This window comes from Lepisosteus oculatus, chromosome 19, assembly GCF_040954835.1.
Source record: "Lepisosteus oculatus isolate fLepOcu1 chromosome 19, fLepOcu1.hap2, whole genome shotgun sequence".
Taxonomy (NCBI): Eukaryota; Metazoa; Chordata; class Actinopteri; order Semionotiformes; family Lepisosteidae; genus Lepisosteus; species Lepisosteus oculatus.
In genome coordinates, this window is record NC_090714.1 from 548,008 (window position 1) to 562,600 (window position 14,593).

The 14,593-nt window shown below is 39.6% G+C and overlaps 1 protein-coding gene across 1 annotated transcript in view; it reads right to left on the reverse strand.

Annotated features, from left to right (window-relative positions):
• Window positions 1-14,593, reverse strand: part of LOC102699240 (bifunctional apoptosis regulator) — a 51,388-nt gene that overhangs the window by 35,536 nt on the left and 1,259 nt on the right. The window lies entirely within an intron of this gene.

A 14,593-nucleotide genomic window follows, 5' to 3' on the forward strand; every position in this document is an offset into this window, starting at 1 on the left:
CAGCATTTAAGAACATTTTCTTTGTCTTCATGAAACCTTCATGGAATACAGAAACTCCTAGTTACACAACTTTTATGTTCCACACAACCCTTTGTAAGCTGAAATTTGGCAATTGGAATAGTCTTATGGTACACTTGCTCTTCCACCTGTGATTGCAGCACCGAGTTGAACGTGCAGTATAGTGCATTTGAGCATGATGAACTGCAGGGATGTCTTAAGCTGCCCTGTCACTTTTTATAGGTGGTGAGGTGGAAGGTGAAATGAGAAGGTTGCTTTCACTTCATGGGTGTTGGTGAATGCTCTCAACCCCCCTTGGTGACTTCCATGTGCATCTTCATGAAAAGTCTTCTACAAAAACTGCAACCATGCAAAGACCATTGCAAAATAAAATAATGGAGCAGATTCACAAGGCTGGAACTCATCCTAGCGATGTGAAGAGCCAGCCTATGCTGGGAATCAAGCTAGAGCTGAAGGAACAGCACTGTTGCAGTGGGAGGATTCCAGGACACGTGGGACAAGACGGAGTCTATATAGCTCTTTGTCAAGTTGGATTCTTGCAAGATCGGGTGTACCTGGATGGTGTTGGTGTTTGATAAACTACACAGATTTTGGGAGTTTTAAGGTTCTTGGCATAATTGCACTGTTTAATCAAAATATACAGTGCCGAGTTTGTGGACTTTCTTCAGTGGTCCGTTTTCTCACATTTTGAGCTAAAGCAATTATACCATGAAAATCTGTAGCTGATTAAATGTGAAGCACAAAGACGTGCGATATTTGGATTTCACTAAAATGATCCAATGGTAAGTATCGACATGTGAACTATTAGGTTTGGCAACTAGTGTCACCTCCTTGAGCAGCACTGCCTGACAAGTAGACATTTTCTGTAACTATCAAACTTTCACATTGCCTGGGTAAGCACTGGGCCCATGCTTCTGTGTGAAACGACTTCAGGTTGGCAACATGTGAGGATTTCCTTGCATGAGGAGCTCACTTCAGATCCGTTCCTCGCATTTCATAAGATGGTTCTTAACCCTGGATTTTTCACAATGTGAAATTTCTTCAGCTGGTCTTCTGTAGATCAGAGTCACAGTCTACATCCCTGAATACAGAGTTCACTCTTTGATAATCCCTCCAACCCAGAGGATTTGCCTGAGCCAAAATGGTTACAAACAATTGACAAGAGGGGTGTACAGTTAACCAAAGGTTGCCTAGGCTTTGTGAAATTGGGGCACCAGGCCATTGGCGACTGGAAGAGAAGAGTTTGTTTGAAGAAAAAAATTGCTTTTGGGAAACATTGTTTAAGTGAAGGAAAGGGAGTTTTTAAATGGAGAACACAATGGCTACCTGACAGTCTGCTTGAATGTTCAGGGCAGGAGTTTCCAACCTACACACGCGTGCCAATAATGGATTTTTAACAGCATGTGCAATAAATGTCTAATAAGCCTCAAAGAAGACTAACTTAGAAAATATACTTGACTTCTGTAATTTTCTACAACATGCTACCCAATGAAAGTGCTTTGGTGTAGAAAAAATGATTCATTTGGTTTAATTACCGCACTACGTTAAGTGCAGCTAGCAAAGTGTTTTCAAAGCTTAGAATCCAGTGCTGCTGATAACACTTCACACCTAAGTGTGAAGGCAACAAAACGGCAGTTGCTAAGAAAGCACTTGAGATGTTGGCTCATTTCAGTGCCTTTGCAGAGATTTGTTCAGGAGAAAGACCATGCTGATTGTGCTCCAAGTTGTCCACTGATCAATGAAAAAAGGTTGCAAAACGAATGTTTCCAGTCAACATCTCCACGCAAATGAATGAACTCAACCTCCATCTGCAGAGGGCAGATCAAACATCTTTTCGAAACATGAAGGTGCTTCTAGAAAAACTTGCCATTTTTTCTCAGGACATCAACACCTCAACTTTCTGCTATTTTTAAGATCTTAAAAAACTTTCCAAACAGTGCATAATGTGTTGCTGAGGTTGGATTGTACACAGGAGAACTAGCATCAGAATTTTCTGACCGATGTCAGGATTTCCTACGTTTTGGCCAGACGTTTTTACTGATTCAACCAGACAGCTTTGATACTGGCGACAGCTTTTTCAGCAAGGATCACACTAAGTGGTCAGCCGTTGGTTCATTTATTAAGTTGAGATATTTTGACATAACATGTTTATCAATCACACTGCCTGCAGAAAGTCAAATAAACACAATGTCACCAATATGCTTTGCTAATGGTGAAAGAGTTGTGTTGTCATTGTATTGTATTGTCAATGGCATGAGGCTGGAATACATGCACTGTCACTCTCCATCTGATGTTGCAGACAAACACGGTCTATCAATGATTAACTCTGTCCAGCCTCCAACACACTGAGGGTCCCACTGAACATCAATGGGATGAGCTGGACACTGAGGCATCCAGAGTTCAGACACCATCCGTCTTAATTGAACATTTTCTTTTGATGCCCAATACATACAAAAAATAACTCCTCGTCTGCTAGGAAACTACGATTATTACAGCTGGCAGCTTGTCATCATTACGACTTGCAAACCGTTCCAGAATAAAATAACTGCATCTGTGGTCTTTCATAGCAACCACACAACTGCTACTCCTCACTTTGTAAACAACTAATGTGCTACTAAAGGCACAAACATGTAATTAACCATATTTGATAACTAATGCATGTGGTTTTCCTAGCGCTTAGCTTAATAAGTGGATTTCACCTTCTGCTTTTTGACTACATAATCTTATATAATGGATTCTTAAGCCACATAATAGTCAATCTTGTCTTTATGTTTCTTATTGCTCTTTTGTGTACCATAAAATCATCAACCGCTGAAAATGTAAGTGGGGATTTGCCTCCATTTCCCATGATGTGAAGGTCTCCCATCCTCTCTTCAACAGCAGCAGCAACACAAATCGTATCAGTTGAGGAAAAGGGCCAGAAACGTGTGATATTATGACAACAGCAAAACTTGTGACAGCATTACAGAGGAATAGTGATTGAACTGCCCAAAACATTAATGTCAGTACAGACGGCTTGTGACGGCTTGTGACATTTTGACCAATTTTGTGACCCAGGGGTACTCAGATGTAGCCCACGAGGCTACCGAGAATTGCCTGAAAAGGTTTCATGAAAAAGGTCAAATTCCTGTTTGGTTGTGATTGGGGGGGACGTGTGCCACTCAGTACTCTGTGCAACCTGCAGACCCCACCCTCAGCTATTTCAGGTCACGTCTCACTTTGTTTCAGCCCTACTGAAGAGTGTAAAAACAACAAGCAGCGGTCATGGAGCTGCACAGTGGCGCAGGGGTGAGCACTGCTGCCACAACACTTTCGAGCCCTGGGTTCGATTCCTGGGGTGCTGTCTGCGTGGAGTTTGTATGTTCTCCCCATGTTCACAAGGGTTTCCTCCCACAGTACAGAGACATACTGGTAGGTGAACTGGCTTCAGGGAGAACTGGCCCCTGTGTGTTTGCCCTACAACGGACTGGCGTCTCGCCCAGGGTGTATCCTGCTTTGTGCCCACAGGCTCCGGCTTCCCTCCGACCCCGTACTGGATACACTGGTTATTCAGAGCATAATTACCTTGCAAACCTGTGCTAATTTTGAAATGTGTCCCTCTGTTTGATGAGACTGAGAATCCCCATTCACTTGCATATATTGCAATACAGCCTAAGTATGACACATCCACCATTATTTAACAGTCTGATAACCATTTACAATGCTCCAAAATGATACGAGTCATCAAAGGTATGATAATGCATTCATTTAGTCTGTGAAAGAACCATTTATAAGATTGGACTAAACTAAAAAATAAACTGAGCATCAGAAAAACTAAAACTTTCAACAACGGTGTCATCTGGAAAAAACCAACAGTTTATTGATTAGGTATGACACAGGTAAATTTATTATGCTGATTAACATCAGCAGGTAAGTCTACTGTGAATGTCACAGGCTGTTGGAAGCAGTGCAAGCTGTACATCTGTGACTCATGCTGTAAACCAGTTTGCACATGTTGTCATATCATATCCTGAACCACTCCTCTCATACAGACTGGGAACACAGTGTCTGATCGCTGGTCTCGGAGCCACACAGATATGCTCTTATACTTACAGTGCCTTGCAAATGTATTCAGCCCCTTGCACGGGTTCCACATTCTGTTGCTTTTTAGCTGGTGGTCACTGACAATTGACCACCATTGCTACGATTATTTGAAGTAGCAAATAATATTTGTTATAAACACAACCCCAACATCACCAATGGAGCCACCGTGCGGTACGACAACACGTCTTCTCGAGAGAGGAAGGCAGTGCAGAGAACGCTGAATGTGGCCCAGAAAATCATGGGTTGTGGTGTCCCGGAGACTTAACAGCTCAGAACCTCTGGCCATCACAGAGGACAGTCACCACCCCGGCCACGAGCTCTTCACCTCACTGCCCACAGGCAGGAGATACAAGAGCATACGGACACTTACCAAAAGATTCCTCAATAGCTTCTACCCACAAACAGTGCGATTGGCGAACACATTTGGCCATGCCCCTCGGACCACACCTACACCCTCTACCTCATTATAATTTTATTTATTGCACATCTGCAGTCATTGTTTACGTGTCTGCATTGTTTACATTCAAACTGTTTACTTGTGCATTGTCTACTGTTTGTTTGTATATTGTCTTGATGCACTGTCTGCACTTTGTGTTTTACACTTTTTTAACAATCGAGAGACATTCTCTAAGAAAGAATTCCATTGTACCAGTACATATAATAATAATAATTAATCATTGCTTACACTTATATAGCGCTTTTATGGACACTCCACTCAAAGCGCTTTATAGGTAATGGGGATCCCCTCCACCACCACCAGTGTGCGGCCCCACCTGGATGTAACTGTACCGGTTATACTGTATATAGAGAATATATAATTCTATAACGCAATAAAGTGCAAGCTCATTAAAAACAAAGTGTGAATAAATACACATTTAGCATAAGTATTCAAACTGTTTGCTGTGGGAAACCCAAAAAAATTTATGTGCACAAAATTTTCTTAACAAGCCACACAGCTGGTAACTGCTGCCTGTGTGAAAAAATAAGTTGTCACACGATTTGACAATAAATATCTGTAACACCACCACCCCCCAACACAGGTAGTGAGAAATCATTAACTATGAAGCTTTCAGAATAACTTGGGAAGTTGTATGAAGGAAGAGATCAGGATTAAGTTATACAAATATTTTAAAGACCCTCACTACCATCTCTGAGCACGGTAAAGTCAATCACATTAAAATCACAGGCAAGCACAAAACCTGTTAGTGATGTCAGCGGCAACTTTGAAAACGTGCAGTGGCTGAGATGGGAGAAAATGCAAGAAATTGCTGGGGTAAGCAATACTCTGGTCAGTCCAAAAAGGAGGCTTTATGGAGCCGAACAAAATCCCACATGGTGTTTGCAAGGTAGTGATACTGCAAATGCGATAAATGGTATTGGGATTACTGAGCACTGTCACTGCAGTCAAGCATACTGATGGCAACAACTTCACCCAGCTGCAGTACTGTGTGCTTGGCCATCTGCACAAAGGATGGTACTTAGTTTACCTGCCTCTGTTGTCTACGAGTGAGTTCACACGAGGCGCACTGTGCTTTAATTAATTAGTGGAGGGGCGGAGAGCTACATTTTCACATGGGAATCGTTTAGCCTACTTTGTATATAAGGAGCCCCACGGGGCTGGCGGAGTTAGGTGTGGTTTTCGAAGAAGTCTGGTTGTTTTGTTGCAGTCAGTCCTGCTTCGTGAGCTGTTCCGTACTGCTGCCGGTCATCTGCAAGGAGTGGGGAGCCCGTCATGAAAAACGGGAACATGGATGGAGCAGAATACTGGCAAAACGTATTGGAGGAAGACTTGCTGCTTGCGAAAACCCGGGGTAAATTCACCTTGGAGGGGTACATTTGAAAGCACAAGGCGAAAGCTACACCTCCTCAGCGTGTGTATTCGCTTTCAACGCCACACTTGTCATTCCCAAAGGCAACACTTCATCGTCTCTCAAAACATTGCAATTGTTTGTTTTTCACTGCAGTGAAACTTTTGTAATAAACAAACAGTAATGTTGACAATAGCATTCAGAAGATGCATAACAGTTAAGCAATATTTTTTTTTACCAGCAAAACAAAGGTATCGCGTGCTATACATTACAAAATACAAGACAAGCTGCTCTTTTTAGAACAGTTTCACAAGATACACCAGCATAAACATGAACCTTTTCCAGTTATTCATCTCGCGTTTCACTTTGGAGGCAGGACATGTATTTAATTTTTCGGTTCTCTAGCAAAATACAAGCGCAAAAGCAGGTTTGCTGAAATGCATAAAGAACATATTCACTTACCTTAAGAGAGCGCTTCCATTTTACTGTGAATATACACGAGTTTATAAAAGCAAAACATTTCTACAACAAAGATGGCGGCTGAAGCCCAGTACGTTCAAATCGACCGGCTCTAGAAAGAGCTCTTCTGATGGGTCAGAGCAGCTGTCATTCAGCGACTTTTGACCAATCGGACTTAAGCCCGCCTCTCTCTCGCATGCATGCGTAGTTATTTTACTTTCCCAGTTTATGGGTATTGTAACGCAACGGGGGCTCAGGCGGGCGCCCTTGCCGCATCTGGTCGGCCCCATCCCGACTAGAGGCTCGAACCCGGGACTTCCGCGTCTCTCTGCAGCGACCCAGCCCGGTGAGCCGAAGAGAGATCTCCCCACAGCCCAGTACCTGTGGTCCTGCTATCACAGGGAAGGGCGGTGACGTCACCTGCTCTGGTTCGCCGGCTCTTACACACAGTGCTTGTCGGCCGTAAGCGTTACAGTATTTTGTAAACCCATAAATACCAGAGAAGTGCAAAAAAGTAAATGTAAAACATTTTTTCTAACTCGGCATTATAAAAAGCCTCTTTAGGGCCGGCAGTATTGGAATACTATCGTAAAAATGTCAATATTTTTATTTGCCTTTTTCTGGAAGGCAGAGAAAACCAATTCATGCCCCGTCTTAAAAAAACGCATTTTGTTTTACTTGTTCACTCACTTTAACCTTTTTCTCATGGTAGTAGACATTTTAGAGAAGACCTAGAAAAAGAAATTCTGTAGGATACTGCATAAACTTAATGAATATGAAACACAGGTTTATGTAATGTTTCATTAGCCAGATATAATTTATCAATGTTTTTAGGTGGTCCCTTTAATGTGCCAGTAGATGTTGATATTTATGCTGCAGAGGGGGAAAATACCCTATTTTCCTTACTATTTACTCATTTTGTTTCCCAGTGTACTTTGTCCTCTGTGAAAGGAATCTATAAATTTAAGTCTTGTAGGGCTGGCAAAAAGCAGAGACAACTCTTGTGCTTAAAATAAAATTAGTACTAAAAAAAACCTGGCATCTGTGGTTTTCTGCTCATGTTTATAAATCTAAAATGTTCAGGAGTACTGTAGGTAATTAAGAATGTCCCAGGTATGAAAATGTAGGACTGCATTTTCAAGTGAGTTTGCTGGGTGGTTTTGCGTTGACCTCATTTAGCAATAAAGACATTGGCACGCACTCTTTGCAGTACTGGAAAATAAAGCAGTCTGAATGTCTGTTTATATTTCAGATATATTATGAAGAGTTGAGAATGAAAGTAAGTTTATAATGTGGTTTTGAGGAGAATAAACTCCTGTTAAAGTAATGTACAATCAATGTGTGTAGGTCTCCTAAAAAAAGTAAAAAGCAGGTTGTAAGTTATTGATTTGTTTTGGGCTGACAGCTGGATTATCTCTTGTAAGATATTTGAGCAAAACATACCCCTTTGTGTTTCTTTAGTCACAGCCACACAATGACTTTTCCTGAGCAGATATCCTGGAGAACCCTTTGAGCAGAAGATCCAAAGCAATTCTCAAACTGCAAAGAGGAGTGACAAATGACATGGGAGTCTTCTAAAGCATAACTGTGCCTCCCTTTCCCCATGTTTGTTGTTATACTAACACCACAACATTCTTTGCCGAGTCTGCCTTCAAGATGAGACGGTACACTGCAGACTGCCATGGCGTTCCGAGCCCCCTTGGAACTGCTGAATTCTCAGCTCATGCTATAACGCGATAGTTGGATATAAAGTTTTAAATTAGAAGGCAGTTTACAAATCAAGAGCCAGAGGAGTTTGTCATTTGTAGTTCATGTCATGTTATTCCTCTCAGGGCCTACACAGTTTGCAGCAAGGTCTAAAGTTGTGCAGTGGCTCTGTGGCTAGAGAACTGCGCCTGTGGCTGGTTTGTGTCCCATACAGCATATGAAATTAAATCTTTTTCTTCCTGACTGCAAGATGGCTATTAAAATCTGTAACTTTAGACTGATACTGTGCTGCTCATGATGAACTGCACCTCCTCCCCTCTGCAGAGCTCCTCTGTGTTATTTGGGGTTCATCTTTGGTTTTAACAGCATGTCTTGAGGGCCTTCATCAAAAACAAATCAATACTTGCAGTACGTTCTTAAAATCATTCTTGATCAGCATTCTACTAACACGTCTTAGTTGGTCACAAATGTATAATAAAACCACGGCCAGAGCTCCAGAGTTTCCAGGTCAGCCGCGCAGCTTGGTCGATTGGCACAAGCACTGCCTCTCCTGCTCCAGCTTCAGGCGTCGCGACTCGACGGTATAAACCTTCACCCGAATGCTTCTATTTTTAAGGCCTCTGCTAGTTTTGTCAGTGCCCAAATGTGGCCTGTTACAGATATCCTGCTCATGGTTCAGAATACAAGTGTCCAGTCTTCATCGCACTTGTATGTAATCTCGTATAAAGAATCTAGAAATGCTCAGTGATTTTGATTTGTTCATGAGGTTAATACAGTTTCATCCACATGATCATTTTTATTGAAGTGGTTTGCAAGCCAAAACCTTTAGCTTAAAAATGCATCTTATTTCTGGGACGAAATGTCTTGACTATTGGACATTCTCTATAAACCTGTTAAATGCGAATGTAACTTCTTTGCGGAAGCATGAATTGTCAAGCAGCGCGGTTGACTTATTTTATTAGTGTCCTACTGTCTCATCCACCTGGCCCTCGAGCCAAGTACTTAAAGTGAAACGTTCTAGAGATGTTCCGTTTATTGGTTTCTGTATATGCCTTTACAAATGTAATTAGATATTAGACTTAAATGTAAATGCATTCTGCAGTCCCTTTTATTGTGATTTTGTAGTATTTATCCTGCACTAATGCATGTGGGACCCTCTTGGTGCATTTGCTTCTGTGGGTCTCATCGCCTTGTCCATAAGATCGGGTATCTTTTGTCAACGAGTCAGCCAAATGTATTTCTTTAATTGCTTGTAAGAACTCCTGACAATGGGCAAATGTCTACTCTCTCACCTATTGTGTGATCCAACTTGATCTTCAATAATGAAAGATTATTGATGTGCTGTACATTCCATATTCATTCTTAATCTGGATTTTTCCATGCAGAAACTTGCTTGGATGTTTTAGGATTTCTGACTGCTTTATCCATATGGCCAGGTATCAACTTGCAAGCCATGCAAGTTAATGCTAGACATACTGTAGCTGTCAGAAACTATTGATCATGATGATTATCAAAATTGTTATAATTGTGACATTAAGTCCACATAGTGTTGTTCAAATCTACTTGCGTCTTTTGGGGGAGTCTGACTTAGTTCTTATGGCCAGGTGGTTTTCCCATTGAGGTCAAAATATCAATAGACTTTGTATTACTAGAGTTTGCATCTTTTGAAAATAGGCTACAGTTACGACCTATTAGTGCCTGATTCCTTTATTATGCAATTCTCTGTGAATGCAAGACTCTTTTAAAGCATTGAGATTAAGTCACTTGATGTTTTCTCGGGTTATATAAAGATGTGCTTTGTTGCAGCTCAACCGCATTGACCTTCATTTCCTCAGCCAGTCCCCTCTGTGTTCAAGTCAGACATCTTTTCTGCTCTAGATTCAGCAACCTTGCAGCGAGCTTTAAGAGCTCAAGTAATATTCCTAGATTCAGGGCGATGTGATAAGCCAACTGTAGTGGTAATGTTCTGTGTTTAGGGAAAAAGAAGCTTGTGATAACATGTCGTGTGATAAGTCAAGCCCTTCCATTGTGCAAATAGAAAAAAGACATTCAAAATGAAGTGTATTTCTTCACCAAAGTAGTAAGCTAGTGTACATCGTTTCAGTAGTAACAAACAGAAAATGATTGATTACTCCTCTCTTTTGTCCTTAATTAGCTAATGAGATTTATTTTGCTTTATGGAATTTAATGTCTCCAGTTACTCAACCAGAAACCATCAACCTTAACATATTTAATAAAAAATACATTTTAAAATTATGCATTGCTTTTTATATTCATTACATTTGTATAATTGGTTTGTAAATTTTAGTTGTCTGTTTGGTTTTCTTGTACCCAGATCATTTTAAAGAGCGGTTCCAACAAACTGTTCCCTTGCTTTGTACAAACAGAAGAAATGCATTCAAAATGAAGCAGACTTATATACCGAGATAGTTAGCTAGTGTACATTGTTTCAGTTGTGACAAAGATCCCTTACACAGGATCGAAGAAAGTAAGTCTTGATCACCCCACTGCACTTTGTAGACAACAATAGCATTGCATTTTTTCAGCTTCCATTTGTGTTTATCTTCATTTTATTTTTACATTTTTAATTTTAATTACTGATCTGAACATCAATTAAATTGTCCATCACAGTGCGTCCTGTATTATTTTTCTACATAAAGACTTGTCAAGTCCAAGATGTAATGCAAAAAGAGCACCTTATAACGGCAACCACTTCGGGAAATTAATGTCGATGAACTATTTCCATCTTTCCGTTTTGTTTCCATCTATTTCCATGATTTCTAGCATATTAGCATGTAGATTTTCAGAAAGCATACTTTTAATAACATTTTAGAAATCCTGAAAAGTGAAAGAACATGTTCAATGGACTGATAGGAACACAAAATATTTAAAGCTAAACATGATACAAAATAAGCAAAGAGGTTCCGATAAATATTACCGCTTGTATCAAAGTTATTTTTAATTAACTAATTTACGAATGAGTAGGCTGGTAGAATATTTAGTTTTGATTATACATTGACCTGTGAGCTCTACTACTCTTGGAGTATGTGAAGAGCAAATTAAATGTAAATAAACTTCAAAAATAGAACAGAAACAGAAGATATGGGGAAGCCAGAAAGCTTGTACATTCAACAGCACTGGATTGTATATCCAGTAGTAATGCGTTCACACAACTGCTTCTAGAGTTTAGTGCTCAGAGTTACAGCACAAAATAAACATTTGAGCTGGTAAAGTACTCCGAGACCAATATCAGTTATCAATGTGTAATCATGAACTCAGAGGGGCTGTCAAGACTCTCGCTGGTCTCTGAGACGGTTCCTTGAGAGGAACGATGAGGGCTGCGGGACATACAGGAGCAGAGGCAGGGAAGACTCCGGAAGGAGTGACCTGCGGATAGACTCGCTACCAGCTGGACACCTACCAGCACAGTCCTACTGCTTATCGCATTTTTATTTCATTTAAAAGTGAACTATTTTGTGTGTTCTCTTGATATATTCAGCATTTTGGATTGCATCAGCAAACAAAACTCAGTAAAAGTGCTTGAGTTGAAAATATCCCCAGCTCGAGAGAAAGGAATACTTGATCATTGGAATCCAGCAAGTGGAACCAAAGTGAAATGAGTCTTTCTATATGAGAATAGAACATTTTCAAAATAAGACCTTAAACAACAAAATGATTGAGAAATCACATCAAAGGTCTGAGTTTTGAGTAATCCTAAAAAGTGATTTAATTGTGCTGGTATGCATAAAACACCTCAACAATTATAGGCATTTATAAAAAATTAATTTGAAATAAAATGGAAGTGTCCTGTAAAACTAATAAAATGTAATTCACTAATGTATATCAATATTTTTGGATTGCTTTGTTTTTAGGTTTAGTTTGGTCTTCAAACACTTAAGACATTTAAAAACAGATTTTGTTTTTCTTATTGGATTACTAATCAGTGATTTTTTAAGTTAACTGCAACAAAATTACAAGTGAAACTATCAAATTCAAATCAATAAATTATTCACCAGTTTATAACGTGCAGGAAGAAGCAAATCAAAACAGCTTTGCTGTCTTTTGACATTTCTATGAAATGACCTTAAAAAAATAATTTAGTATTTCCTTGTCTGAAAAGATTTTTTAAAAATAAAACCATAGTCCCTGTTAAATGTGAACACCACGTCTGCCAGTTATTAGTGTTGTGCCCCCTGCTCGTTTGTGGGAGGTATAAAAGAAACTCTTATTTTGACATGCAAGTAAAACGGTTATTTCAGTCTTAGTACATAAATATAGCTGGCATTTGTCTTGATGCACATTGGAAAATAATGAAATCTTGAAATGATTAACCCCATTTCATGAAATTGTAAAATACAAATTGAATCAATTATAGTAAGATCAAACACTTTTTCTTGAAGGTTTGCAATCAATAATGGTTCATGGGTAAAAGTCCTGACATAAAATACTATTTCGTACAGACAGTACATCTGACTACATGTAAAACTGAGAGGAGAAACTGTTACATCGAGTGCCGAGGGAGCCTGGAAAAAGCTGCCGAGCCGCGTTCAAGCTGATACATTGGCTATTTTCAAGAAACAGCTGCATGAGATCTTGGGATCAATTCGATTTATCAGACAAGCTAAGCTGATCAAATGAATGTATAATTTGTCACATTTCGTACTGTATGTTCTTATGTTTTTAATGCCAGTTTGGCACGTTTTGATGGCTAAGCCTTTGTAAAGCAATACAACTTCCTCAAAGTATGTGTAATAATTTAGCAATCAGTTTGTATCTATACTTGAGTATATGCCCAAACAATACTTTTTTTAAAATGAAAAGCCCATTAAAATTCTGCTAAACAAGGAGTGTATTCTACAAGTCATGGATACGAACGTCAGAGAATGGAGAAAGGACATTTATCAGGGTGTCAGTAGATCTTTAATACTTCAGAATTTATAGTAGAATGCTTATAATTTTAATACATTCTTTGTTTTGTTAGATTTTTAGCGGTACTGACAATACTTAAGAGAGAATATATTGGTGTTAGGAAGTCATTTTGTGTGAGTTATTGATGAAACTTGGAAGATAAGTATTTTCTTCTACTGTAATTAGTTTTCAAAGATTTTAACCTTTTTTTTTTACACACCGGTTAATAAGAACACACTGAAGAAATGTCCCAAATACTTCAGTACTCGAAAATCATTGTCAAACACCATACATAAAAAGATGTGTACTTTTTGTTTTAGTGATTGCCGTTTTCCGATTCCCCTGAAATGTCCCCTGGTGAAACCTGTCCTTTAGAACAGTTTCTGCTTTCTACTTGCCGATCAGAAACCAAATAGCATCAGCATGCTATCACACATATAAAGGCATATAACTGTAGGAAACTACCCTTGTTGGCTAAATAATTTATTTAGGAAACTATCAATAACAAAACAAAAGTTACATTAAAGCATTAAAACGTTAAACCTGCGCAGATTAAACTACCATAGCAATCATCGACATGACGAATATGTAGTATATGTAGTTTTAGCTGTATCTTAAAAAAACTCCGGGGGTCCTCCGACTCACTTCTGCATTGCTGATAACTGCAAGAGCAATAAGGATTTTTAGGGGCATTATGATAGTGAAACTGAAACACAACTGCCCCCAAAAGCCCCTCATTTTCCCTGCGGTAAATAAACACATTCATCACTGTTTTGCTTATTAAAAAAGGACAAATTGTTAATATATTGCTCTAAAACGTCTTAGACTGGGCGTGACCTTCACTACGCTTGTAAAAAGGCTTTTCTTATAACAAAAATTAAAAACATGAAAAATACCTTACGAGGTCTAAAAGTATTTCCACCAACGTCACAAGGAAAACACGGAGTCCCCTGTGCTTTTCCTTTTTCTGGATAATTGGAAAAAATATTCTCGGTCCATGGAAAGAATTAATTTGCAATGATCTAGAGCAGACTTGAATAATCACTTCATACGACGAGAAATGAGTAAACAGTTCGTGTTAGGTGCTTTTTTGTGTGTCGTTTATAATACAGTTCTTCCAGTTTTGAATAAAATAAAATGTGAAATGAGAACTTTTGTTTGAGAATGTCATTCATTTCCGATATTGAATAAAATAAAATGAGGACTGGAAACCGGGCGTTCGTCTTCGCTGATTTGGTCACTGTATAAATAAAATAACACGACTCCTCTTTGACTAAAATGTACTCTTCGGTGTTGAAGTTTAACACAACAGCACCAAGCACTGCACATCTGTTTGGCTTTGGCGAGAGGTCGCTCAAAAGATTCGCGCTGAAGAAGGCTTTCGCCTTGTCCTCTCCAGCGGGGTGATGGCCCTGGGAACGTATTCGTGTTGAAACTGTGAAGCACAGAAGCGGGACTTTGCGGGCCAGTTGGACTGGGATAAAACTCATCTCGCCCCCAAAATCCCGCATCTGAAATCACAATGACGGAACAAAGAGGGCCCGGATCAATCCCGGCACCACTGGGTTTAATAAACGGGCTTGACTGGCGATGAGCAGGGCTTTACAAGT